Source organism: Musca autumnalis, unplaced genomic scaffold (assembly GCF_047663935.1).
Source record: "Musca autumnalis isolate F117 unplaced genomic scaffold, ASM4766393v1 scaffold_3, whole genome shotgun sequence".
Taxonomy (NCBI): domain Eukaryota; kingdom Metazoa; phylum Arthropoda; class Insecta; order Diptera; family Muscidae; genus Musca; species Musca autumnalis.
In genome coordinates this window covers 124,142,352-124,169,803 of record NW_027411866.1, presented here as the reverse complement: position 1 = coordinate 124,169,803, position 27,452 = coordinate 124,142,352, and the positions used below count along the sequence as shown (strand labels likewise).

The following is a 27,452-nucleotide window of genomic DNA, read 5'->3' as shown; positions in this document are numbered from 1 at the left end:
TTTACCAGCTCAGGAGATTCCGGATTGTTCCGAAAGTAGAACGGACTCATCCGATAGCAGTACATATAGTCCTTGAGAGGATAGCAATGGATCACAAACGAATAAAAGGATGCATAACCCAAGGGGCATTGCAGTACGCTTTACTATAAGCTCAAAGCTGTCGTCCCACTTTTTCCTTCTTCTTTTAAAGGGGTGAATTATATCTTTCGAACAAGCTATTATTTTTTTAAATCGGTTAACAAATGGCTAAGTTATAGTGGTTTAAGTCTGAAAACCACACAAAAAACTATAACTGAATTTCTCACAAATTTCAAAATAAGTATTGAACAAAACAAAAAAACATTATATTTTTGAAATTTATGAGAAAATCAGTTATAGTTTTTGTGGGGTTTTTCAGACTTAAACCACCATAACATAGCCATTTATTAACCGATTTAAAAATATAATAACTTGTTCGAAAGATATTATTCTCCCCTTTAAAAGAAAGAAGGATCAATAGAAATACGTTGTGAAAAAATAAGATATATCCGTTTAAATTTGAAAATGTAAGAAACCCAGATTTTCACTACTTTTACCGTTATAAAAAAAATAAAACGAAGTGACACAAACGAACTAAAGGCATTGTCGCTGTCCATGGATCCCAATACGATATAATTTTGCATCAGAACGTTTGAATATTTTTCTGGTCAACTTTTGTAGCACTGTGCCATTTATCGAAATTTTTCGAAAAGTTTTCACCTTCTCAAGGCCAAAACTGCCTGAAGGAGCGTTCCAATGCCTTTGCGATGTATTAAAGAGTTAATTATTACTGTCTTGGTTCCAGTTTTTGACCTTGTGTTCGATCGAAAATCTCAATGGTTTGGCTGTTATATGCCAAAATGTCTACAAAACGTGGATAAAAAACTTAAAGTCAAAATCGGGAGGCTCGATTTTCACCGTAGACCTATGCTGTACTGGACTATTTTGCTCAGTTCAATCCCAGGAATCAGAAACGCGAAGGGCCCATTAAGGTTTTCAAATTGCCCCGGCCTAACCACCAGCTTTCGGCTGAAAGAATTGAAATCCCAACCCAATGTCAGTCAAAAATCCATATAGTTATCGACAAAGAAACAGCTCGGACTGAGAAGTGGATCATGCACTTTGAGGGCAAACTCCCTAAAAGCTTTGAATATCAGACCGTGGTCTCAAAGAATGAATCTAAAAAAAATTATGACTAGATAAGATGGGAATGCTGAAACAATCGCAGAAGGTCTCCATAATGTGTTTGATGAGTACTACCCAGCAAAAAATCCGTCGCACTGAATTAATAGTTATTCTATGACCACTATAATAACTAGTTATTCTGTGGCCACTATAAGTTGAAAAATAAGCTAAAAAATACTATTTTTAGAACAGTTTAGGTGGAATTTGTTTTCAATTTCAACACACTTCATATTTTTATTTTATTTTATTTCATTCTCTGCTGGATTTGACCATGCGATTTGTAGCCGAACGCACTACACAGCAGGTCACGCGTACAAATATTAAGGGTTGTTTAAACGCTTACATGTGCACCACTTTCTCTTTTGTTAATCCTAGGATTTGTGCCACCGTACTCACAACTTAGTAAGGAGTAATATAAGTAGTTATCTTTGATTACATTACTTTGTAATGGGTTGCATAACGACTAAGGGATCCGAATTATTGCTGGATACCCCTGGCGATCAATTGCAATGATTGATTCCGATATAACATGCTTGAATACCGGCAAAATGACACGTGTTGTAGTTCGTCTTCTTGGGCGACGAGCTCGATCGACTAAATCCAACCAAACATCGAGCACTTCTTTCCGCAGAAGTTGATGGGCAATTATGCTCAATAGAAAGCAGCCGTGTTTAATGCTAAAACTGAGATAAAGGAAACAGGCGGCTGGAGAGACGACATGAAGTCTCTCTTCCTCCTTACTCGCGTCTTCCGACACTTTATTGAAAGAAGTGAGTTTCCTTATATACTATTTAAGAAGATCCCAAATATCTGCAATGCACACAGGAATTCTCGTGCCATTCTAACTATTCTTGCATTTATTCTGCTGCCTGCACCGTGGAACAGGTGGTGTAAAATCTGTTCATTAATTTCTTACTCATGGCCATGGTCATTTGGTCAGTAGTCAATTGTTCCGTGTTATCAGTTTCTCTTAATGCTCTCAAATTCTTGAATACATTGCCCGAGGCAACCTGTGCTGTGAGCGTGCGTTCAAAGTTATGCAAGACTTATACAACATCTGTCGTAACATGGACAACCTCCCACTGAATTTCATATCATCCAATGAACCCCTTATATGTTCGGACAAAATCCGTTTCACACAATTTAGAGTCGATTTAGACACTTCCGGTCATCTAGCTGGGGCGATTTGATCATTGCAATGATTTGTCCAAACGTAGATCAAGTTCGAATTTGGACTCCATCGGTCTACTCCTTTGGGTATCTCCCACACGATCGTTCTAAATTTGTTCGGAATAATTTTTCTTCGTGGTCAACTCCATACTTCTTGAGATAATGGCCAAAAAAGTCTATAAACCCCTACATAGCACTAACTAAAATGACTGATGAGTACGAGTGCTTACGAATTGAGTATCCGATTTGGCCGAAACTTTTCGGATCGTAACATTTCTTTCAATCCTATATCACGTTCCACCTTCGGTTACTTCCCTCACAAATGTTTAACATTATCGCTTAATTGCTGTTTAAGGGCTGTTGGAGAAATGATTGGTGGTCACAATAATCGATAGGAATGACTGACATTGGTCCAAACTTTGCCATTTTTCTTAAACGTACATCAAGTTCCAAGAAGGTCTATATCGGACAACACTTTTGGCTACATCCCGCACAAAAGTTCAACATTTTCGCTTAAGTGCAGATTGAGGACGTTTTGATCGTTGTGAAAATTTTACCGGAAGTACTTCTTGTGGTCCTGTTAACAGCGATATAAAGTATTTCGTGGGCAAGTCCATGCGTGCAGACATAGTGGTCAAATAGCTCTAAAAATCCTACGGTAACCGGCTTTAATGGTGGTCACCAGAATCGAAATTGGTCCAACCTTTACACATCTTAATATTATATTCAAGAGTGCCATCGTGGTGTGGTGGTATGCACACCCGCCTTGCACACAGATTCGATTCAATTTTCAACGGTGGCAAAATACAACTCAGTCTAATGTTGGCGACATTTCTGACTAATTTAGACGTGTAAAACTTCTCTACAAGAGGTGTCGTAAGACACACCGTTCAGATTCGACGATAAACGGTAGGTCCCATGCCATTGAACTAATATGGATGAATTAAATATGAATTTTATACTGAAACACCTGTTGTTTGACATTCGAGATTCCCAGTGGTCCCAAAACTTTTCTGTACCTCGATTTTCGGTACAAATCTTATCCACCGAAAATTTTCAACACAGGTCAATATTTTGGTATATCCCCCCATATAACAGTACCACCCGATTTTCGATATTTTAGGTTTTCTAGAGGCCAAAAACTTTTATATTAAAAATTATGAACATAGCCACATTTTTAGACCAAATTGCCCGATTTGATGTATTTTTATGGTTTTAGATACATTTTTGGACCGAACTACCTGTTTTTGACATTTAAGGCTCCCTGCAATTCTTCTTACCAAAAATTGTCAACATAGGTTCATGTTTTGGTATAGTCCCATATAACGGTACCTCCCGATTTGAACGATTTTTTACTTGTTAAATATTACCAATTTCTGCCCGTTGCATTCTCACAGTTCCATCTGTAAAGTACACGCACATATGACACTTAGCTATGATATCGCAAACATTTCTTTACACTCACTCCCAGCTGATGGTCAGATGATCATTTTCCACAAACGACCACGTATCCCGAACAACTCACATTGGTTTCTTAGTATTCATTTCAGGCATACATGTTTTGGCTACAAATTTTCCAGCTCCACCATATGTAGCACCCATTATATTGGGTGTTGCGTACGAACTCTCTGTCCAAGAAGATTGGTTGGTTGGATGGTCGTTGTATCTGTTGGCGATTGTAAAAGTGCGGCAACTTGGATCGAGTGGCACATATTGAGTGTTTATGAATTGTTATTGCCTCAATGTTGTCATCGTTTTTGTGATTTGTTATAATTGCTTTTACATGATAGTGAAATGATCTTTTGTGTGTCCAAAGTGGGTTTGTTTGTTTTTTTTTTCACATTTTATTTTATGATAATTTTCATTTGATGCTATTTCAGATAATTATGATGTTGATGATGATGGTGATAATATGTGTGGGTCATAGGGGTTTATTCAAATTACCTTGTTAGGTTTATTAGGGAAAAAATTATGATCGGACATAAAAGGAGATGGGGAGATACTTTAAATGACCACAACAATGTATTGCAATGGGAATTTGGTTCTGGAGGAAAAGGTGACAAACAATTAAGGGCGCGTTTTAAGACTACATGTTAAGAACTGTTTGCTTTATTTAATAATATTTATATTTTTTATTGTAAGCTCCATTGTCATGACCCTGAATAATTTTTTTCTCTCTTCTTTGTTTCGTTGCAGGTAAACATTTTTCAATTCACAATCATCTAATGCGTAAGTTTTCTTTTCCAAATGCGTGGGATAATTTCTGTCTTAGACATTGTCCAGCATTTTAGAACAAAGACTTATATCCTGTTGCCCAGGTAACCAAAAGGATACTCGATTTATTGTGCGTAGCATAATCCTTTGTCTGATGTGAAGAATTTTCTAAACTGACCACTGTCCATTGTTTAGAAATAATATGCCAGACATGCAGGACAAAACATTGTCCGGTAGCTGAGCAAAATTTAAGTTTCGCACAAAAGGTCAAGTGTGCGTCTGCTTCCGTTAAAAACAACAAAAGACAAAAAAACATATGGACAATCACCAATAAAAGGACATTTATAAAAAGGAATATGCATATGCAAGGAGACAAAACAAGTGCTTGTCTGTCAGGTTTTTTGTGGTTTTGTCAATGTCCAAAAAACAATTCTTTATTAAATCCAAATTTTGTGTTGACCTTGAACCGCAATGATTATCCCACACTTAGTTTTGAGAAGAATAACAAAAAAATGAAAACCAGTCTTCTTATATTGAAAAAAGGAAGCAAGAAATAAATATTTTGGTGCTGAGTTTTATGGCGACTGGCCTAGAGGATATTCAAATGTCGGTAATGTCAAAATGTAATAATAATAATTGTTCCACAAAGATCCCATGCGGGACTCTTCTTTAAACTTATACAAGAAAATACCTATAACTAAAATTAAAAATAATAATCTCGTATCTATGGTCTCACATTTGACCATTAGTTTTCCAATTTTGTCATAATTCTATCAATAAAACAAAAGTTCAATATAACCACTTTTGCAGGTTATCCTGCTTTATAATCCTTCACTGTTTACCCAAAGCCTGCATAAACACTTCCAATGGACAAAAAAACTACAAATATACCCCAAGACGTCAAAGTGACACCAGACAGGATAAAACAAAAAACAAACAAGAACAAAATCAATAGTACATATTTAGCAAATAATAAAAATATAAAGGACACCCTAACAAAGACAAACAAAAAAACACACACACAGGACAATAGACCAACATCAAATTGAATACAAAGCAAATTAATATTTTTTGGAATCCATTGCGTGTTAGGGCATCCTAAAGGAATGAAGCACACAAAAAGACATTTATACTATTTAAAGGAGTGAAATTTAAATTGTTTTCTACAAAGTTTTTGTGAACACAAAAGACAGAGAAGATCCTTAAAAAAAGGCAGACAATTGATATATTGTTAAGAATATGCGTGTTTGTGGTCATTGGTCATCATATCGTGCGTGTTTATGTGGTGGTCACATTAAACATATTTCAAAGAGCATTTGGTTTTTTTTTCCTTAAAGTTCTCTTTTTATGGCAACGAACAGTTGTTAAGCAACAAAAAACCTAATAAGGATAACAAAATTGTTCTGCAGCATAAAAAGAACCAAGTAATTTGTTATAATTATGGTCCTTTTGACAATAATTGATGTGATGGGTTATTGAGACAGGTTATTTTTTCAATATAATCTTTTTTATATATTGAATAAAAAGTGATATTGGTATTCAATTGTGGGACAATTACACTGTTACACTAAATTTTGGTTTCTTGGGTTTGTTTATCCGCTTGTAACGCATTGAAATAATCATTTTCGAGTTTATAAAGTTAATATATTCTTGATCAGAATAAAATTTGGAGTCGATCTAGCCATTTCCGTCTGTTGTAATCACCCTAGCGTCCGCAATAAATGAGATATAGCGCTATAGTTTTGAACCCGAATGTCTTCTTCCCATAGGTTGTTCAAGGTCGAAGGTGAGCTATATCGGTCTAGTTTTTGGTATATGCCCCATATAAATGTACATGTTTCGAGAATTTTAACTTTTGAGACTTTTAGTATTTTGTGACTTTTTTAACGAACTAACTGACATTTGGCATTTGAGGTTCCCAGTGGTCACAAAACTTGTCCTCCAAAAATTTTCAACATAGGTCCATGTTTTGGTATAGCCCCTATATAACGGTACCTCCCGATTTGCGGTATTTTGAGTGTTTCTGCAAAGTTTTTTTTTTTAACTTAACTACCCGTAAATTGGCACGTAAGTTGACATTTGAGGTTGTCAGTGGTCACAACACTTCTCTACCAAAAATCGTCAATATGTTTCCATGTTTTGGTATAGTCCCCATATAACGGTTTTGAAAATTATAGCTACATTTTTTGAACAAACCAGTTTTTATTTGACATTTGAGGTTCTTAGTAATCACAAAACTTCTCCATAAAAAATTGTCAACATGTTCTGGTATAGGCCTCATATAACAGTACCTCCTGATTTCCGGTATTTTGAGGATTTTCGGTATATTTTTAATCGAATTTGACATTTGAGGTTCCTAGTGGTTTCAAAACTTTTATACCAAAAAATTTCAACATATGTCCATGTTTTGCTGTAGGCCCCATATAACGGTAGTTCCCGATTTCCGATAGTTTGAGGCTTTCAGCTACATTTTTTACTGAATTACCCGTAATTTGACATTGGAGGTTTCCGGCAGTCACGAAACTGCTCCACCAACATTTTTATACCCTACACCACACTGTGGTAAGGGGTATTATGTCTTTGTGCATTTGTATGTAACATACAAAAGGAAACGAAATAGACCCCTAGTTCCTTTTGGGGATATACATATAATCACTTTCTGAGTCGATTTATGCATGTGCGTCTGTCCGTCTAACCGTCGGTCCATGTATTTTTGTTCGCATTTTTTATCCGATATTGGATATAGCTCCCATATATATTTTCGCCAGATTTCACGAACTTGCTGCACCAAACACGCTATATACGTCCGATTTTAATGAAATTTTGAATGTGTGACTGAATTCGTGTGACTGACTTCGGTCTGGAAATAAATGTGCCAAATTATATCAAAATCGGTTAAGATCTGGATATACATACCTCCGATTTATATTTTACTTTTTTAACCTTACTGGTTAAAAATAGGTCCATGTTTTGGTATGGGCCCCATATAACGTTATCGTTTAGGATTTGAGGTAATTTTTTTACCAATCTACCTGTTATTTGACATTTGAGGTTCCTAGTGGTCACAACATTTTTTTCCATCAAAAATTGTCAACATAGGTCCATGTTTTGGTATAGCCCCGATATAAACTTACTTCCCGATTATTGATATTTTGAGGATTTCAGCTACATTTTTCGATCGAACTACCCGGGATTTGATATTTGAGATTCCCAGTGGTCACAAAACTTCTACACCCAACATTGTCAACATACATAGGTCCACACTTCGATGCAGCCCCTATATGAAGGTGCCGCCCGATTGAAATCATTTTTAGATATATTATCAGACCTAATTTATGCATGGGTCATGAAATATCTCCACCCAAAATTATCATACCATTTTAGGTCCGAATATTTTAGGGTATAAAGGGTATAAAATGTTCGGCCCTGAACTAACCTTTTTTCTTACTTGTTTACATTTATCTCAGAAACTAAGTTACAGCTCTCAAACAGTAGAACTTAAGTGTTAAACAGACCAACTAGGAAATATGTATCTAGCGCATCAAAATCGATAAAAAAAAATCGAAAAATTTACATAATTTCTTGGTGACTTCGTTTCATCGGATTATCAACCCTTAATCAACGTCGATGTATTAAACGGGGGTGACCTAAAAGCCAAACACCCATCTTGCGGTGCTTTAGAAACAAATAGTGGGCTCTATGTTCGGCAGATTGCCCTGATTTCCAAATCTTGACTTCAGCTCGTCCCTTGAGACCCAATGACTCAGTTGGTTCTTTTATTGATGTTTTTCTACGTACCCCAGGCATACCACTAATGGAACAGCAAATTATTTCGATTTCGAATCAGACCCTAGGTCAAATGAGGTTGTTCTCCACATGGGTATGTTTACCACCAGAGAAGTGAGAGCATTTCTAAACCTCGAACGTTAATCACTTTAGGGCAGGAATACCTAAAATAACCTAGTAGATGTCTTTAAAAATTACATTGCTACTTCGCTTCACAGAAATCTAGGAACATGTCTTTAAGGAACCTTCCGCCTAGGATACTTGTCTTTAAGGGAAAAGGAGAATCTGCAAGACTCATCGGAGATCTAATTATCCCTCCAAATTCCCGGTACTAAGAGCTGATATTCGAAATATAGACCGCACCATCGACGATTCGATACTAATATTCGATCAGGAGCGTTTTCAGATTTTTCTAGAAGGAATTACCGCTGCTGAGCTTGGCTCTAGGGACCCAATTGGTAACTCAACCGACTCACCAAGGAGGGGCCGATCAATCATTCTTTCCAAAGTTCAGTTAATCGAACTGCTGAGAGATTGGACGATCAATCTCCCATGGAAACGTTCAGCGACACGTTTACTGCTAACGGTTCTTTGATTGTCAGTGTTACCATGTGGTATCAATCTGGATTAATCGTCCCTCAAGCCCTGGCTAGTAGACCAAGAAAAAATCTAGTGGCTTCGACAGAATTCCCAACAACGCTTTGGAAAAACTGACAACGCCATCATCGGATATCTGTCAATACTTTTTAGACACAGTGTGAATGTAGGATATTTTCCATAAGCTTGCAATCAAGCCATGGTAGTGTGCCTATTTCACAGAAAGTCTCCCACCGTATAAATGTGAAAGCTATAGACCCAATTCGATACTGTGGGCCTTTGAGAACCTTTTTGAATCCTCTTTTACCAACCTGTAAAAATGGTTGTGGAAGATAATGGGATAAGATAAGACTCCCATTTCGGATTCCGAACCGGCCACTCAACGTGTCATGCTTTCACAGTATTCTCTAATTTTGTGGTGAGAGGCTTCGACGAAAACATGGCATGTTACGTGCGACTGTATTTCGCCAGAGCCTTTGACTCGGTGTGCCACATCAAACTTGTAGAATTGTACCCAACTTCCTCAATGAAAGGGGCTTTGGGCTTAAGGTAGATGAAAGTCTTTCTAATGAAAGACCAGTGTTGGCAGAAGTATCCCAGGGCTCTCTTCTGGGTCCCATGCTATGTATATAAGATATTTATTAGAGACATGCCTGAACCCCCTTCAGATGGTCTACAGCCAGGGTTTAAAAGCCAGCATCTAAAAACATTAGCATTAGCTGCACACTTCAACTGCTTCACAATATTGACACACACGGCTAAATAAGCAACCGAACGCATATTTATTTTTGTACATTTTTGCTTATTTCGTTTTTTACGCCTAATCTTTTTTTCGTTAGGCATAATCGACATCCACGCTACATATTTAGCAGTCGGCTGACCATTCGTCGCAGAGAATTAGCCGCCGAGTGTGTTTTTGTGGTTAGAATTGCCAACGCAGTAATAAAAAAGGTGTCATTTAATGTCAAAATGCCTCCATTATATGGTGAAACATAAAAAATACTTATTATAATTGTTAAAAATTAACAAAAACAAATATTAAACGGCTTCACCAAAAACTCACATGTCCTTTGAACGAAAAATTGGAATTAATTATATCGTGGTTTTTAATGCATTACACTGGTAACCCTGACCTCAAAAACAATTGTTTGCTGAAAACATGGCTAAGCCGTTGAAACTTTGTTGCTTATTCTCTTTTCTGATATGTGTTGATCATGTGTGCTGCAAAATATGAGTATGCATCTCCGATGCTTTTTTATTACAGCAACAATATCGAATAGCATCAGCATCGCTAGCAATATTTTTGTGAAATTTGTTGCTACATGTTGCCGTTGTTCATTGTTGCTAAACATATTTCGAAGAAATTTTAGCACGCAAAGCTGCAAATATTGGGTGCTTTTGCTAATATGGCGTTAGCATTTTAAACCCTGTATACAGCTGTTATTCGTTATTCTGGAAATTTGTTGACCTAGGGCCAACACTGTGGAATGCCACTGCATGTTGCATACTGCATACTGCATACAAGATACGTTTCTATATGGGGTCTCAAGCTAAACGTGGACAAATGAGCAGCCGTAATTTTTAGAGGAAATCTAAAGTTGTGTACATCAACTTTAGCCATACCGCCTGGTGCTGAAAATTGGGGACAGGACATACAAGTAGCCGATAAAATCAGGTATGTACTTAGGAGTAATATTAGTCAACAAATTCGAATTTTTTCGGCACATCGATTCTGTTTTAGACAGAGCCAAGAAAATATACTTTGGCTACCGCGGCATTTTACGCCATAGTGGAGGACTCTCGAATCAGATAATCCTTCTAATCTATAAATAGATTATAAGACCTACTGCTATCATGATGGGTAATTTACAATACTGCCGATCTAGAAAGAGTAGACAGATTCTTCATAAGAGGAGCCCAAAACATCGTGGAGGCTACAAAGAGTATGCAGAAGGAACTCGTAGGAGGATCCCGATATGTTCAAACGACGAAAGTTCCTTGGAAAAAGTTCCTTGGGCACTAGTAAACATTTAGCATCTAGTTTGCTTCAAAAATGAAATTATGAAGGCTACCTTTCTAATAACGAAGGTTAACTATTATTTCACCACAGAGAGAACACGGTTTGATATTCAAAGCTCTCAAGGTCAAATTACTCCTTCAACCGAGCAGTTTCCTTGTAGGTAGCTTTTTGAATTACTGACTGATATGGGATTGAGATTTCAATGCCCTCAGCGGAATGCTGGTGGAACACCGTAGCTGCTTTATGGACGACAGCTTTGAGCTTATAACAAAGCGTCATGCCATGCCTATTGGGTTATGATTCCTTTTGCTTGTTGGTGCTGCGATGTCATCTTCCCAGAGACTGTCTGTACTGCTGTCGGATGAGTCCGTGCTATTTTCGAAACAATCAGGTATCGCTGAGCTGGTAAAGTGTGGACACAGTCATTTTCCGTTTTCGCTTGAATAGGTGGTTGGTATTGGCAACAGCAGCTTCGCCGCTGGAGTAACCAATGCTAGTATTGCCCTCATTTTGCAGTTCGTAGAGGTTCTTTTACGCTTGAGACCTCTGCAGTCATGACTTCAATTCCTTTATACTTATAATTTGGTTTAAGTATAAATATTAAAAAATAAATAAAATAAAATAGAATAAAACTAAATAAAATAAAATAAAATAAAATAAAATAAAATAAAATAAAATAAAACAAAAAAAAGTAAAATAAAATAAAACTAAATAAAATAAAATAAAATAAAATAAAATAGTGGTTATTTTCACCAGCAAGTTCGAACCCTGTTTAAGCTTAATGATGTCCCATTCTTTTTATAGGCTATTTCACAAGGAGGAATTTAACAAATGTTGAACAATGAATGTGATGTTGTCTTACCTCGCACACGCAACCTTCCGGATGAGCATGGTTTGCGTTTTGGTAGCACCCTCTGACACTACTTTTAGCCTAATTATTATTCGTTCAGGAAGGTAGACCTCAAAATTGATATTTTTAAACATGTTTGTATATTTAACTCGAAAAAAAATCAAATTTGTCCACTCTATGTACGCCATTAAGCTGTAGAACTACAACAAGAAATTTGTACCCAGGTATTAACTGTCACAATAATGGGTACTTTACACTATATGTTTTTACATATAAGTTGTCACTTTTAACACTTTTTTGGCTTGTCCAAATTAATTTCTCATGAGTTACGAGTTCAAACTTCGTGAATTTTCTCATTTGATGAATATGCAATGATTATCCATACCACAACAAAAAATATTAAATTATTTTATTAATCAAACCATCAACAGCTAGTTTACATACATACAATGTACATATTTCTTCAACTAACAACTGTTAACGATAAGATAATTAACTTTATTAATAAACCACAATTTTTAATAGACACAATTCATTAAAAAAATCACATTTTCACACACACACACACACACACACACACTAATTATGTTACGCACTTAAAAAACAACAATAAAACACTACTAAAAAAAAACAACGAAAAAATTAAACAAAAAATCCAACAAAGACTATAGGCCGTTGAACTATTATGCTCAGCCTATTGAAATGTGGGCCATAAACAACAAAAACCAACTACAACAAACAACCACAACAAAAATATCTATACGATTTTTTCAAGTTCATGTTCACAAAATTTCAAGTTCAAGTTCACGAGCAATGCTGCTGCTACGCAGCGACACCATTGTAGGCCCAACAATCAGCCGTTTTCGTTTTATTTTCGACAGCCAAGGTGGAGCAATGTGTGTATGATTTTATTTTTGTAAAATGGGAGGGGAAGATGATGATTGTCGGTGTTCTTTATGGGCGCCCTGTTGATAAACGATTACGAGTCATTCGGCAACAACAACAAAATATCAAAGCAAATCTTTCAAAATATCGCTGGCACAACAATAAGTCTGTCTGGTTACTTTCCCAGCAAGAATTGTCCAGCAAGAACTTTCTCAGAGAGTAAGGGGTTTTTATTCTCTTTTGCTAGAAAATTGTAAAAAGTAAACAGACACTTCCCAGCAAAAACCAGCAAGCAATCAGCTGACTTACCAAACCAGAACAATTTGTCCGCCAACAAAGGAAGCAAACACGTTGTATTTTATTAAAAATAAAAAAGAAAATGAAACAAAAAAGTATTTTTCCACTTTACAAATTTGTTCTCCATAAAACAATACAATCAGACTTTGTTATTTCCACAATAAAATTGTTTTTAATGTTCACAAACATAAATCAACAAAAAACTAAAAACGGCTGATTGATTGTTTTCAGGAAGAAGAAGAGCTTGCAAGTGCTTGCTAGAAGAAATTTGTCCAGCAAGAATTTGCAAGCTCTCAGTGAAAGAACTGTCAAAATGTCTCTCTCGAATCGCTCTCTTTTGCTGGTTTTTTGTGTTAACAGACGACTTCCAGCAACAATTGGTACAAATTGTTACAAATTTTAGGGTAACCAGACACAGCTAATGTTGTCGAAAACGATAACAACAACAATAATGCTGTGGTGTTGACTGCAATAGCAACAGAGTAAAATGCCACAACAGTTTGCCAAGCCTCCACAAATGTGTTGACCTTGATGTGATGTAAATATTAGCGACGCAAACAACACTCACAACAACAACAACGCACTATATAAATGATTAAGAATGCTTTAACTTTAACGCACAGCAACACTTGATGCGTCGTCGACAAGGAATACATACACAAGAGCAATTAGCGAGGTGGGTTGGTTCAGGCGGCATAAATCAAAATTGCGGATTTTCCAATTTCTTGGAGCGAACATAAAGGACACACAAAAAATATTTGTCTCTGTTACCTTTTTCCAATTTAAGAATTAATGGCCCACGTGTTTCTGTCCGGAATCTCGTAAAGCGCTATTTCAAGCAACTAAATTGGAAATTGCCTTGAGGTCTTAGTATGTAGACTTAGTCCACGGATTTTCCAAAAACCGATATTTCAGATTTTTCGCTATTGTTTGCGTTAAGTAAATGCATAAAATTTGATTTTAAGGCCGGCTTTATAGCACATACATATGAGCTACGAAGTCTTCTTCTGCGAAGAAATCGTAAATTTAGGAATAAATCCTTGATTAAAACACGTGGGATGCCAAGCGAACACTTAACACCGCCATTTTGTCAAAAAATTGTTAGCCCGTAGGCATGAACTTCAATTAAAATTGTTGTCTGTGCTGTGAGCCGTCCGAAGATAAACTGGTCACTATTGCTTTGCTCAAACGTTATGAACAAACTAGTTCAATTAAACTATTCATTGAAAAGAGCGTGTGAACTAGATCAGTAATTCCCTGAGCAACGCCCGAACGATCAAACATCGATTAAAGAACGAACGATTAACAATCTAGACCAGCAAGTCATGTTCGTTTGAATAAAGTACACCCGATTCCAAAATAAAATAGCACGGTGCTCTTGAAACAATTTTAAATGGAAGGTGCTTACACCTCGGAAGTTTTTACGGATTCTGAAACTACAATGTTCATAGATGAGAACAATCAAAAAACAAAAAAAATCGCCGGAGCGCTTTTTAAATAAATCGCGATTTGAGTTGACATTTTTAGGGGTTGTTTAGGTTTTCGCGATTTTGCTTAGAAACCGCATTTCCTATCAAAATGGGACTAAAACAAATATTGTAGCTATGAAAATTCTCTACAAGATCGATTTTTATGGTATTTTCGTAGTTTTTACCATTTTTGAGATATAGAAGTTCAACTTGGGACAATGCACTGACTGTATCGCCCCCTTATAAAACAATGTCATGTAGGGTGCGCATTAACTAACTTTTGATGAAAACCGCTTACACAGGGAAAGTTTTTGTGAATTCTGAATCAGCAGTGTTCATAGATGAGAAAAATCCAAAAACAAGAAAAAATCTCTGTAGGGATTTTTAAATAAATCGCGGTCAAAATTCACATTTTTAGGTGTTTTTTAGGTTTCTACGATTTAGCTTGAAAACCGCAAGTCCAATCGAAATGGAGCTAAAGAAAATATTGTAGCTGTCAAAATTCTCTAGAGGATTGACTTTATTATTTGTTCCCAGCTTGTACCATTTTTGAGATAAAGAAGTTTTAGTTTTTTTGTTAGAGTTTCGCGAATTTGCTTGAATACGGTAAGTCGTATCGACATGTGACCTGAGAAAATATTAAAGCTGTGAAAATTCTCTACAAGACTGGCTTAAGTAACTTATCCTTAGTTGTAACATTTTTTTAGATATATAAGTTTAAGTTGGGAATTTGCAGTCATGACAGTGTTTTATAAGGGGGCGATACAGAATTGAATTGAATTTGAATTGCCCCAATTTGAATTTCTATATCTCAAAAACGGTAAAACCGACGAGAATATCATAAAGGTCAGTCTTGTAGAGAATTTTCATATCTACAACATTTGTTTTAGTCCCATTTTGATAGGAAATGTGGTTTCTAAGCAAAATCGCGAAAACCTAAACAACCCCTATAAATGTCAACTTAAATCGCGATTTATTTAAAAAGCGCTCCGGCGATTTTTTTTTTGTTTTTTGATTGTTCTCATCTATAAACATTGTAGTTTCAGAATCCGCAAAAATTTCCGAGGTGTAAGCACCTTCCATTTAAAATTGTTTCAAGATCACCGTGATAGGTGTATTGAGGAAATATCCTTACATACACTCCGGTTCATCTGAATAGAACCAACCAATATTTGCCTACAAATACCGTTATATCTGACGATAGGAGTGGAATTGTAAATTATATTTTTGTGGACATGTAGAGCATATAGTAGCCGATATTTTCAATACCTAACATGTTTCACATATGCGTTATAACGGTACTTTTTTCTCGCTTTATGAAAAAATTCCAAAATATTAGCATGTTTTAATGGCTCACCAGGATAGAACCAACCTATGAATTTACCCAAATCCTTTGTCAGATGTGGCAAAGTTTTACAAAAAAAAAAACTATTTATAATTATAAATAAAGGCCGTGAGTTTTCATTGCCAACAAATATTGTGAAAAAAAATCGTATTAGGGTCTTGAAAATCGATGCTAAGAGCTCCAAAAAATATTCTTATGAAGGAATCGGTAGAAACAATTTATAAAGTAAAAATTTTATGCTGAGTTATATTCAAAATTTTATAGACTACAATAAAATTACAAAAAAGTCACATTTGATAGGTTTATAAGTACGAAACTGAGGAAATATGGTAAAGATAACTCAAAATTCTACCTTTCCAATCCAAAAATTGGTATTTTATCTCAGGAAAGTGAATGGGTTCCGCTCAGTTTCGTTGGCTGTGGACACAAACAGGTCTAAAAAATAAAAAAAAATTTAGTAATAAATTCAATTTATTAGTATATATTTAAAATATTGCCAGAGTAGTTAATCTTCTGTGATTTTGGTATTAGCGTAACAACTTTTTAAATATAAAACTTCGTTTGCCGTAACGAATTATCGGGACTTAAATATCACGGTACTCTTGAAAGAACTTTGAATGGAGGATGCTTACACCTGGGAAGTGTTTGCAGATTCTGAAACTTCAATGTTCATATATAAGAAAAATTAAACAAGTAAAAAAGTATCAGTCGGCTTTGCTGACAGAGATATATCCTCAGCCTGTGTGGACTGAAATATTTTTTTTCGCCAAAAAAAATGTATTTAGGGGGTTTTCAAAATTTTGGCCGTATCGGTGCATAGGATTAAAGCTCAAAAATTTGCAGGGATAACGATAGATAGGGCTTTTTTCACACTAGCCTTCGAAAAACATAATATAGCTATATTTGGTAATATATTCGGTTCGAGCCCTCAAGCCACTACATATGGTGCCATAGGCGTTTTTTACAACTTTTGGGCTTTTTTCTCTAGAAGTATGGACTTGCGCCTGAAAAATTTTTACTGTCGTAATTGAGGCAGCGAATGCAAGTTGCTTCAACAAAAATCAAAGTGATTCGAGAGCAGGTCTTAAAGTGAATTTACCCAAAACTTTGTGTGGGAGATACCCGAAGGAGTGGACAAATATAGTCCATATTCTAACCTGATGTATATCTGGTGGATATTTTAGGATGTGTAAAGTATGGACCAAATCGGTCACTCCCATCAAGAGTTATCGTGTGCACAATTTTTCCGAGAATTTTTGAACTTTTGTGGGGTAGGTACCTAGAGGAGTGGACCGATATGACTTATCTTCGAACTTAAACTAAGTTTGCACAAAGTATTACAAAGACCAAATTGTGGACCGATTCGGCAGATCCATTCGAGAGTTATTTTGCGCTCCAACCACTACACACGGTGTCATAAGGCTTTTTTGTACCTTTCAAGTTATTTGCTCAGGAAGTATGGACTTGCCCCTGATGAAGCTTATGCCGTTATATGGCGGGCAGTAAATGCAAGTTGCTACAAAAAAATCAAAGCTATTCGTGATCGGGTCCTAAACTGAACTTTTCCGAAATTTTGTGTGGGAGGTACCCGAAGGAATGGACCGATTGAGTCCATATTGGAACCTCATCTAAGTCTGGTAGAAATTTGACGATGTGCAAAGTATGGACCAAATCGGTTACTTCCTTCAAGAGTTATCATGCGAACTTTTGTGGGGGAGGTACCGGAAGGGGTGGACCGATATAACCCATCTTCGAACTTAAACTAAGTTTGGACAAAATATTGTGAAAGCCAAATTTTGGACCAAACTGGTTCATCCGATCGAGAGTTATCGTGCGCACCAGCCAGACAGACAGACGGACGGACATTGCTAAATCGACTCCAAATTGTCTAAAACACATTTCGTCCAAACATACTTGGGGTCTAAAACCATTATTTCGATGAGGCACATTTTGCCCGTATGAAAGTGTATATACCCTCGTTAGCATAAATGCTGAGGGTATAAAAAAATCACCGGAGCGCTTTTTATAATATATATAATATAATTTATAATAAATCGCGATTAAAGTTGACATTTTTAGGGTTTTTTAGGTTTTCACGATTTTACTTGGGAACCGCAAGTTCTATCGAAATGGGACTAAAGAAAATATTGTAGCTATGAAAATTATCTACAAGATTGACCCGTATGACATTTTCGTAGGTTTTACCGTTTTTAAAAAATAGAAGTTTAAATTGAGACATTGACTAAAAATGATTTTTTTTCATCTATGAACATTGTAATATCAGAATTCGCAAAATTTTCTCAGGTGTAGTTCCAACAACTTTTTTTCTTGATATTTAAGGCAAGACCTTAATTATCAAAGCGATCAAGTAGCCTATTATATTATACAATAAATTATCATTATAATAATAAAATAAGGCCATTATTTTATTTCAGTGGGAACAAGCAAATCGTTTTGTATTTTTTTTTTCAAGGAAATTATCCATTATCAATTGTCAATGAAATCGATAAACCAAACAAAATATAATTGTAGACCCGAGGCCAGACATCTAGATTGGCCTTTGATAATGCCCCTTAATATGAAAACATATTTTATAAGTGTCAAGTTATTTACATATAAAACACATTGAGTAATGGTAATGAGGTAATGAGTATTAGTGACATCAAGCTAAGCAGTTGGACATTCACACCTAACAGGAAGGGCGATAATTGGGTAAAATATTTATGGGTGCAGAAGTTAATAAATAAATTAAATTAATTTTAACAAGTAGAAAAGGCAGTAAGTTCGACCGTGGCAAACCTAAAACTTTGACATTTGTCAAATCGTACCGACTGCATGAAGTCCAAATCGAAACCATATCTTTTATTAAATGTGGCTAAATCGTTCAGAATGGGGAAAGTTGATCAACATGTCATAAATCAAAAAATTCAGTTATTTAGTGACCTATGTGCGGACTTATAATGGTAAAAATATAAATCAGTTCGATATATACGTAGCAAAAACTAAGCTCTCTAAGGATCTTGCTCATGAAACACTGAATTGTTTGTGCAGCGTTGAATATCCTTCTCCGCGACGGGAATTTGAAAATATCCTTCTACCAAATCGATCTTTGAAAAAAATACCTTTCCATGCAAATTACTGGCAAAATCATGTATATGCGGAATGGCATATCTATCTGGAACGGTTACCTTATTTAATGAAATTGTTGTCCCCACATGGACGCCATTCATTGTTCTGTTTGGGTACCAAATTCAGTGGGCTTGACCAATTGCTCATCGAGGGGCGACAAATTCCAAGATCATATGTTCAAATTCCTTCTTTACAATGTTCAGCTTTTCAGGCGACAATCTTCTGGGCTTGCTATGAATGGGCAATCCTTTTGTTTCAATATGATGTATCACGGAATGTTCGACAGGACACAATTTATTAGAGGGTTTAGTTATATCTTTGAATTCTTCTATTCGAAAGTGGAAATGAGAATCTCTTGGAGTCGTATTGCTTGTTACAGATGAAATTTGCTGTTCGTTATATATTGAGCATACAATTTTCATGTTTGTTTTCTTGTCAATTAGACAGTGTCTTCTAACATCAATTAGCAAATTGAAATGCTTCAGAAAATTGGACCCAATAATTGATTGTGGTACTTCAGTAATAATAAATGGCCAAACAAAATTTTTTCGCAAACCAAGACTCAGCTCAAGGATTTTCTCACCATAAGTTCTTATAGTAGTGTTATTGGTTGCATGGGGCTCCATGTCATGAGGAGTTGAACGTTTTTGCAAAATTGAAGCGGGTATCACAGATACATCCGCGCCGTTATACACGAGGAACTGCTGATTATTTTGTGTATCTCCTAAAATTAGGCGACATAGGTTTAAGCTCCCTTCATCCGTCCCCACAGACGAAGGAGTTTTTAGTTTTCCGGCTTATATGTACACGGAGGACGACACTTGGTTGCCTTATTTCCAAGTATGAAAGCATACCAGCATAGACGTCCAGAAGCATCACGAGATTGACTGGAATTTCGATTTATGCTCTTGCTTCTTACTTACTTGTGATATCGATGAATTGCCTAGTTGATCATTAATTTTATCTGCCATGACTCCAAGTTTGTCTAGGCTGTCGGTATTTACGGCTAAAACTGTTTTCGTCATGATCGGTAGAAACCACGAAGATTTTAGCATGTCGTCTGATACTTTCCATGATGATAGCTGGCGCTTCTATCTTAGGGATAGGTAAGTCGACTTTCGATCAATCGATTAATCGAGTTTTTGCAGTCAAAAATCTAAAAATCGTTGTCGACTTTTGTTTGGAGGGAAAATCGCATTCGAGTTTGCCCATAGATGGTTGACTTGGCGGTTTTACACTTTTGGCGGTTTTGCAGTTTCAAAAGAAAACTCGAAAATCGTCGAATGTTCGATTATAAACTATTTTCTGCAGTTATGAAAAAGTCGAAAGTCGAGTTTTAAGACAACTGAAATAATCGCCAGACCGAAATTTTTTTAGTTTTAGACCACAATCGAAAAGTCGAAAAATCGATTATTGCTTTCCATTGCCTATCCCTAATCTATCATAGTACGTTCGTCTCAATTGATCCAGCCTCTGTATGCTATTTGGTTTCATCCTGCGTAATTCCAGCTTTAAAAAATTGGCTTTCAATTTGACGGAACCAAAGCATAGGATTTGTCTTTCAAAATGGATTTTTATACCAACACGAGATATTCCAATCGGTGGAGATGAAGAAGCAAAGGAAAATTGTTCATCGTTGGAATTATAAATTAATTAATCAAATTATCGTGGGTCACCAATGTAGAAAACGAGGGTTCAATATTTTCTAACAAAATGTATTTTATTTATTTAATAAAAATTCAGACTTGAAAAATTTTCATAACATTGATAAACAAAAATATTTTTTTAAACATAAAGTGGAAAATTGAGAAGTAATATTCTCACAAGTCTATATATAACCATATCTTGAATTTTATTCCGGTTTCAAAGAACAAATACCTTGGAAGCAAAAGTGGCTAGCCACGAAATACAGATCAGGAACACACTGCCTAGTAACGAGATAGGTGACAAAATGTCCCTTTAAATCGGCTCCAATCATTACAAAAGAATTACAATTGTTTATCAGTGCAAGATCTGTATGTAGACCGAGCAGCCAGATATATGTAGACCGAGCAGCTCATATAAAAACGTATCTAATTAAAAAGATTGCCAAAGCTCATTCTAATTGAACTCCAGACTATTGGGGAAACATTCTATTCGATGACATATTAACATTTAATGTAATCGCCAGTGATGACATTAATTAGATGAGAAGACCCAGAAGAAAACGTGTTCAGAAAGACTACTGTGTTAAGACGTAAAATGCAGTCTTATTCAGAGCTCCGAAATTTGAGGTCAATCCCAAACTTATCTCAACCACATGTCCCAAAGTACATGAGACTCTTACTCACTAGTACTTTTCACTGGCGAGTCGACTCTAGCAAGTCTGAAATAAGCTTCGTGAGTGACGATGAAAAATAGGCTATACTCTATAGTTTTCTGTTCCCGAGTTCTTCCGATGGAATTTGAGGGAGTTTAACTCGATATTACCCGATTTTACACTTAGAGTAAACACTTTATTTCGAGCATTTCCACTCCAAAAAAAAATAAATCGTGGAGAGTAATTAACTTTTTAATGAATCGATGAACTAGTTCGTTCGTTTACTACTTTTTACTAGGCGGTTACAAATCCACTAAGACATCAAAATGACAAATTGTAGTCAATGTATTTCCAATTGGTGAAAACATGGACCTGTCAATAGTCAATTTTCGACCAACTGACAATAACAAATGTCACATGATGTATCTTTCCTTCACACCAATCCGATGTTCTTCTGAAGCAAATTTTTGGATATTTGTAATTTACATACTGCCCTCTTATGTTTCGATTAAACAACACTAAATGTGCGTTCATTCAATACATAGTACGTACATATGTATGTATGTTGTTGTGACGCCTCTTCCACGTGTTGAGTTTAATCGAAAAATAGCTAACGGCACTTTTATGTGTCGTATAGCTCGTATCAGTCAGATGAATGTTGACGCTTTAATTGTTATTGTTGTAAAAAATTGTGCGTATACCAAACAGAGTTACCATATCCACGAATTCTACGACCATAAATGTTGTTGTTATAGTAGGCCATCGCTATGCATTGAGAGGGGGAATAGGATATCTGTTCATAAAAATGTGAATGAATTAATGATGGATGCGTGACACGAAACAACAACAACTAATCACATACATAAATAAACAACTAATTTTAGCGACGACAAAGTGTTAAACTCTTTAGTAGCAGTTTAGTGTCACGATCGTGACACGCTCCATCTGTAGAATGAATATAAATTTCTCATATGAACATTTCGATTTGGTTTCCATAACATTTTTGTTCCACTTTTCAAGTAAAACTTTTGGTAAAAGATAAACAAATAAAAATCTTATTGGCATCCCTTCTACGGGTAAATTCAAAGCCATTAATCAACAACAATCATCGTCACCCATAATCATTATCACGTTAATCGTTCAATTCACTACTTTGCCCCCCAATTATATCATTTTCAAAATGCGGTATTCATATTCAACAATGAAACGCACATTCCATGCCATACGCACATATTTGTTGAATTTCACTGTCTACCAACAATTTTTTTTAGCAGGCAAATATATACATACATATAGACACAGACTGACAGACAGACAATCAAACAGTACGGTTGACTGGCAGTCAACAATTTAGTATCATCAACAGCAAATATAATGCGTAGCACTCACTGTCTGTCTATCTGGTATGTCTGAGTTTCGTTCGTTATTGTCAACTATTTAACGAATGAATGAATAACGCAGGCACACACAACGGAATCAGTCTGCAACACATAACAACAATGCAAAGACAATGTGACGGCAACGATAACAACTTGTTGAATGTGTCGTCAATAAGCTTTACAAACAAAGCGACACACTAACAACTACAACAACATAAAGAGAACTACATTCATAGTAGGCCTGTGAGTGTTCTGCACGCATTGTTAGTGGCTAATGCGTACGTATAGCGGGCCCGATTGTGGAATTTCTATATCAAATCTACAGTGGCATCAAATTGTAAACGTTTTCATACTCTCCACTTCCACAGATGCGTATTTTGTTTGAAGGCAGGTTAAGTTCGAACAACAGAGTTGCTCCAAAGGAACTATATGGAACTATCTCGTTCACTTCGCAGTTTCAATGGCCCACATTTTTTCTTTGAACAAACTGCGTATACTTACTATTGCACGTTACTTTTTATGATGTTACTCATATGCTCATACTCATGCTTTGGAACTAGTACAAGGAACTAGATTACCCAAATCTAGCCACCATATAACGGTTAAAATATTTATGTAACCTAGAATTTGTAACGTGACAAAATATTTAAGTTCATAAACCTATCATAGACACATTTTACTACAAGCTTCTACACATTAACTCCATAACACAGCCCACCATAATCCCTATGGATTTAGTTCACTTCTTTGCAACTTCATCAATGACTAAAGGTAGAATTAGACATGACATCACCATAAAGCCATAAGGCCATATCAATCAGCTGATTCAACCAAACCTATGGAAATCAATGTATTCGATTAGTAGTAACATAACATAATGCTATAGCCATAACCATAAGAAACCAATTGGGTTTTGGTTTTCTATGGTTATGGCTATGTCACGTCTAATTCTACCTTAAAGGAAATAATTCTCATTCATTCCATACCATCTGAGCCTTTGGTATTTTACATTTCGCCGTTGAAATCAGGTTGCTGCTGCAGGGGGCTTGCTATCGGCCATGGTAATCATGGGTGAGACGTTTCGAAATGCTGTTAGGACTTAGCCATAAAAAAGGTGGGTCCGAGCACAAGACTGCCACCATCCCTTGTCCCATGTGAGATATATATTCTTCCTCCTGATTTAATATTCATCACATTTCGAACCCACTGTGCCAATATCTTGTTAAGTGTTTGACACAATGACACACTCTTAATCAGTGTTACTTACATTCGGAAAGAAATTACAAAAAATAAATAAAATGAAAAACACAACGAGTCAAACAAACACATGACACATGGAACGAACACTGACTGCACAGCTGCAATACAAGTGTGACTAGTGAGTGAATGAGTGAGTGCACCGACAATGACGGCAAGCGAATAAACAAATAATTCGTCATATCAGCAAAAAATTCAAATTTTTGCAAAATGTTGAATTGCGTAGGCTGGGCAAAGAAAAGAGTTGGATTTGTTTGCGCCGTCTTATCCTGAACGGGTGTAAAAATGAACACATGCAATCGTACATTTGTCACGCCGGCATAATGCAATGTTTTTTTTTATTTTCTCTACAAAATATATGTACATTAGGGTTATGACTTTTTTTACAACCTCATATCCATGTATCATAGCGTGATAAGTTTCTACATATCTTGATAAGGTGATTCGCTGAAAAAACCTCACACACAAAATGCTTTTAAAATTTGAATTTATCAGAAGTATGGGTAATTTTTTGAAATCACTGTAATCAGATCTATGTATAATCGAAAATAAACTTTAGAGCCACATGAGATAACCAAACTGACATAACATTTGTTGCTCACAAATTTTCTTTAATTCTGAGAATCATAAACTTTTTTCAAAATGCATGACCTTTTTATACCCTCCACCATAATATGGAGGGTATAATTAAATTTGTCATTCCGTTTGTCCGTGTTTATACGTTCAAACTAGAAAGGCAAATTTTCTTCTCAATTTCTTTTAAAATTTTCTTGCAGTTTAGACACGCAAATAATGTTTGTGTAAATTTTCTGATTTAAAAATAATTTTTTGTTAAATTTATTTTTCATCACAAAAAATTTTAATTGAAATGTATGCGTTGATGTTGACGCAGAGAAAATAAAATGAAAGAAAATGCAAAAAATATCTGCAAAGAATAAAGAAACAAAACAAAAATTTGCGAGTACAAGGGTGTGTGTACCTCCTCTTATTCCTCTCTACTCCCTCGCCCATAAACTTAATTTTCTTTCCCATTAACTTTGAACGTCTAAACATCGACTTTGTAACACATTGAAATATTCATCGGAAACCCTATAAAGTATATATAATATTCTTGATCATGGTCAAATTCTAAGTTGATATAACGAAATCAAAATGCAGCTCGAGATTTTTAATATAGAGTTTTGTAGTTTGATATAGAAGTTTCTATTACTCCTAGGTTGTTTGAACGGTTAATCTTCGTTGGCGGTATAAACCTTTTTTCCCAGAATTTTGTCTGTATAGGCCCACGCCTTCATATAGTCCCCATAGAACTGTACCTCCCGATTTTCTGTATTTTGAAGGTTGTGACCTCGATATTCCACCGAAATGGTTGAAATTTGGTATTTAGTCTTCATTTGGGGTATAAAACTTTCCATATGAAATTTGTCGGTATAGGTTCACGCCTTCATATAGCCCCCGTAGAACTGTACCTCCCGATTTTCGGTATTTTGAAGTTTGTGGCCTCAATATTCCTCCGAAATGGGTGAAATTCGGTATTTAAACTTCGTTAATGGTATAAAACTTCCCCTAGGAATGTGTCGGTACAGGCCCACGCCTTAGTATAGCCCGTATAGAACGGTACCTCCCGAGTTTCAGTAATTTGAAGCTTATGGCCCCAATAATTCATCGAAATGACTGAAATTTGTTATTTAAAATTCCACCGAAATAGCTGAAATTTGGTATTCAGTCTTCGTTGGGGGTGCAAAACTTTCCACCTGAAATTTGTAGGTATAGGTCCACGCCTTCATATTGTACTCATAGAAGTGTACCTCTTGATTTTCGGTATTGTGGCTTCAATATTCCACCGAAATTGCTGAAAGTTGGTATTTAGTCTTCGTTGGTGGTATAAAAATTTCCCTGCGAAATTTGTCTGTACAGGTCCACGCCTTTATATAGCGCCCATAGAACGGTATCTCCCAAATTGCGGTATAACATGTTCGGTCGGTCCGAAATTAACGCCCTTCTTTCTTGTTAATATTTGAATGGAATAAACGTTATTTTAGTTATTAGTAAACTTGATTTTATTCATTGGTGCAACAGGAAATAATTTTTGAGAAAAAATGTTTTTATTTTAATTTCATAAAATTTTTAAAAAAATATTATTTTTAAAATCGATTTGTGCGTGAACTTTTTTTAATTTCAATGGAATAAACTTTATTTTAGTGATTAGTAGGCAAAAGTACATTCATCCGTGCTACAGGAAATCATATTTGAAAAAATGTCGAGAAGTCATAACCCTAATGTACATATGAAGCGTTCAGAGCACACTTCGACTAACTCCATAAAACAAAAAGTTGAGAAAAGCAATGATGAAATGTATATTGTTTTTAAAAATTCCCCTGATAATATGGATTCAAATATATAATGTAGAATGCATAATAGCAGGTATAGCTTTCATCTAACGGTATATAAAATAAAATAAAAACAATAGTCAACAAACAATCGTTAGTAATGTTGTGGTAATGGTGGAGTTAATCGAAGTGTGCACTGAAAAAAGTAATAAAGTTAGGTTTTGAATTTTTTTATTAACGAAAAACTTAGTTTTATACACATATATTACAGGTTTCACATAAAAATTAATGTTGGCAGTTCGGTTATAAAACAATATTTGTAATTAATTCATGCTAGCTTTATGTTAGCGTCATTCTTCATGGCTAGGTTTACGACGTTTTCGACGTATGTAATATACGTCAAAAATGTATGTTATACATATACGTCATAATTTTCTAAAGGCCATCTATGGTTTCAACAAAAGCCGAAAGAGTATTGCATGTACACGTTGCGAGCAGAGCTACATTTGAATGTGGAGTTAATCGAAGTGTGCACTGAAAAAAATTGCATATTATTCAGTGGTCAATAAAAACTTGTTATTTAAAGGTGCTCATCTTTATTATTCAGGAAAGATATTATAATCATAAATTGATATGGCGATATTAAAGGCTTTGACACTAAAATCTCAAATTTTTCAAAAAGTGGAGTTAGTCGAAGTGTGCACTGAGCGGCTCATAAGTGTGTACATTTACATATGGTAAATAATTACTTTTAAAATTGAATATTTATTTATTGTAAAACATTTCGAATGTGGTGGAAATTATGAAGTTTCTTACGTTCCTCTTAAATCTGGAACTGTTGGGAGACTTTTAAAATAAGCCCCCAGAATGGTTCATGGTAGAATCTAGATTATTCACATTAAAAGTTTTCGTTTTAACGAGGTTGAAATAATATTTTAAGGGCCGACGAATTATTGAGCTTCTTGGATTGCTACTGTAGAATCCTGATTATCCACTTCTTTCAAAATGGGCACAGGAAGGAACAGACAATGTGTTACGAATTATAGATATGGTATTATATAGGTATGTTTTTTCCAGAATTATTATTTTCCCACATTTCTAATGGCGTTTCCCAAACAATTTTTATCTTGAATCCGCTCACAGTTTTGGTATTAATTCTTTACCACTTTTAAGTAAATATATATGTACGTTTATATGTATCTATCTATTAAAGTTTAAAAAA

General features: G+C 35.5%; 1 protein-coding gene across 14 annotated transcripts in view; it reads left to right on the top strand.

The window, feature by feature from the left end:
• mamo (maternal gene required for meiosis) overlaps positions 1–27,452 on the top strand; it is a 698,235-nt gene that overhangs the window by 522,534 nt on the left and 148,249 nt on the right. Inside the window, exon 2 of one of the 14 annotated variants that reach the window (XM_073974317.1) lies at positions 4,570–4,602. The exons of the other annotated variants lie outside the window; for them this stretch is intronic. The gene's annotated coding sequence lies outside the window, so the exon portion shown is untranslated. The remainder of the gene's footprint in view (positions 1–4,569; positions 4,603–27,452) is intronic. 14 annotated transcript variants of the gene reach the window in all.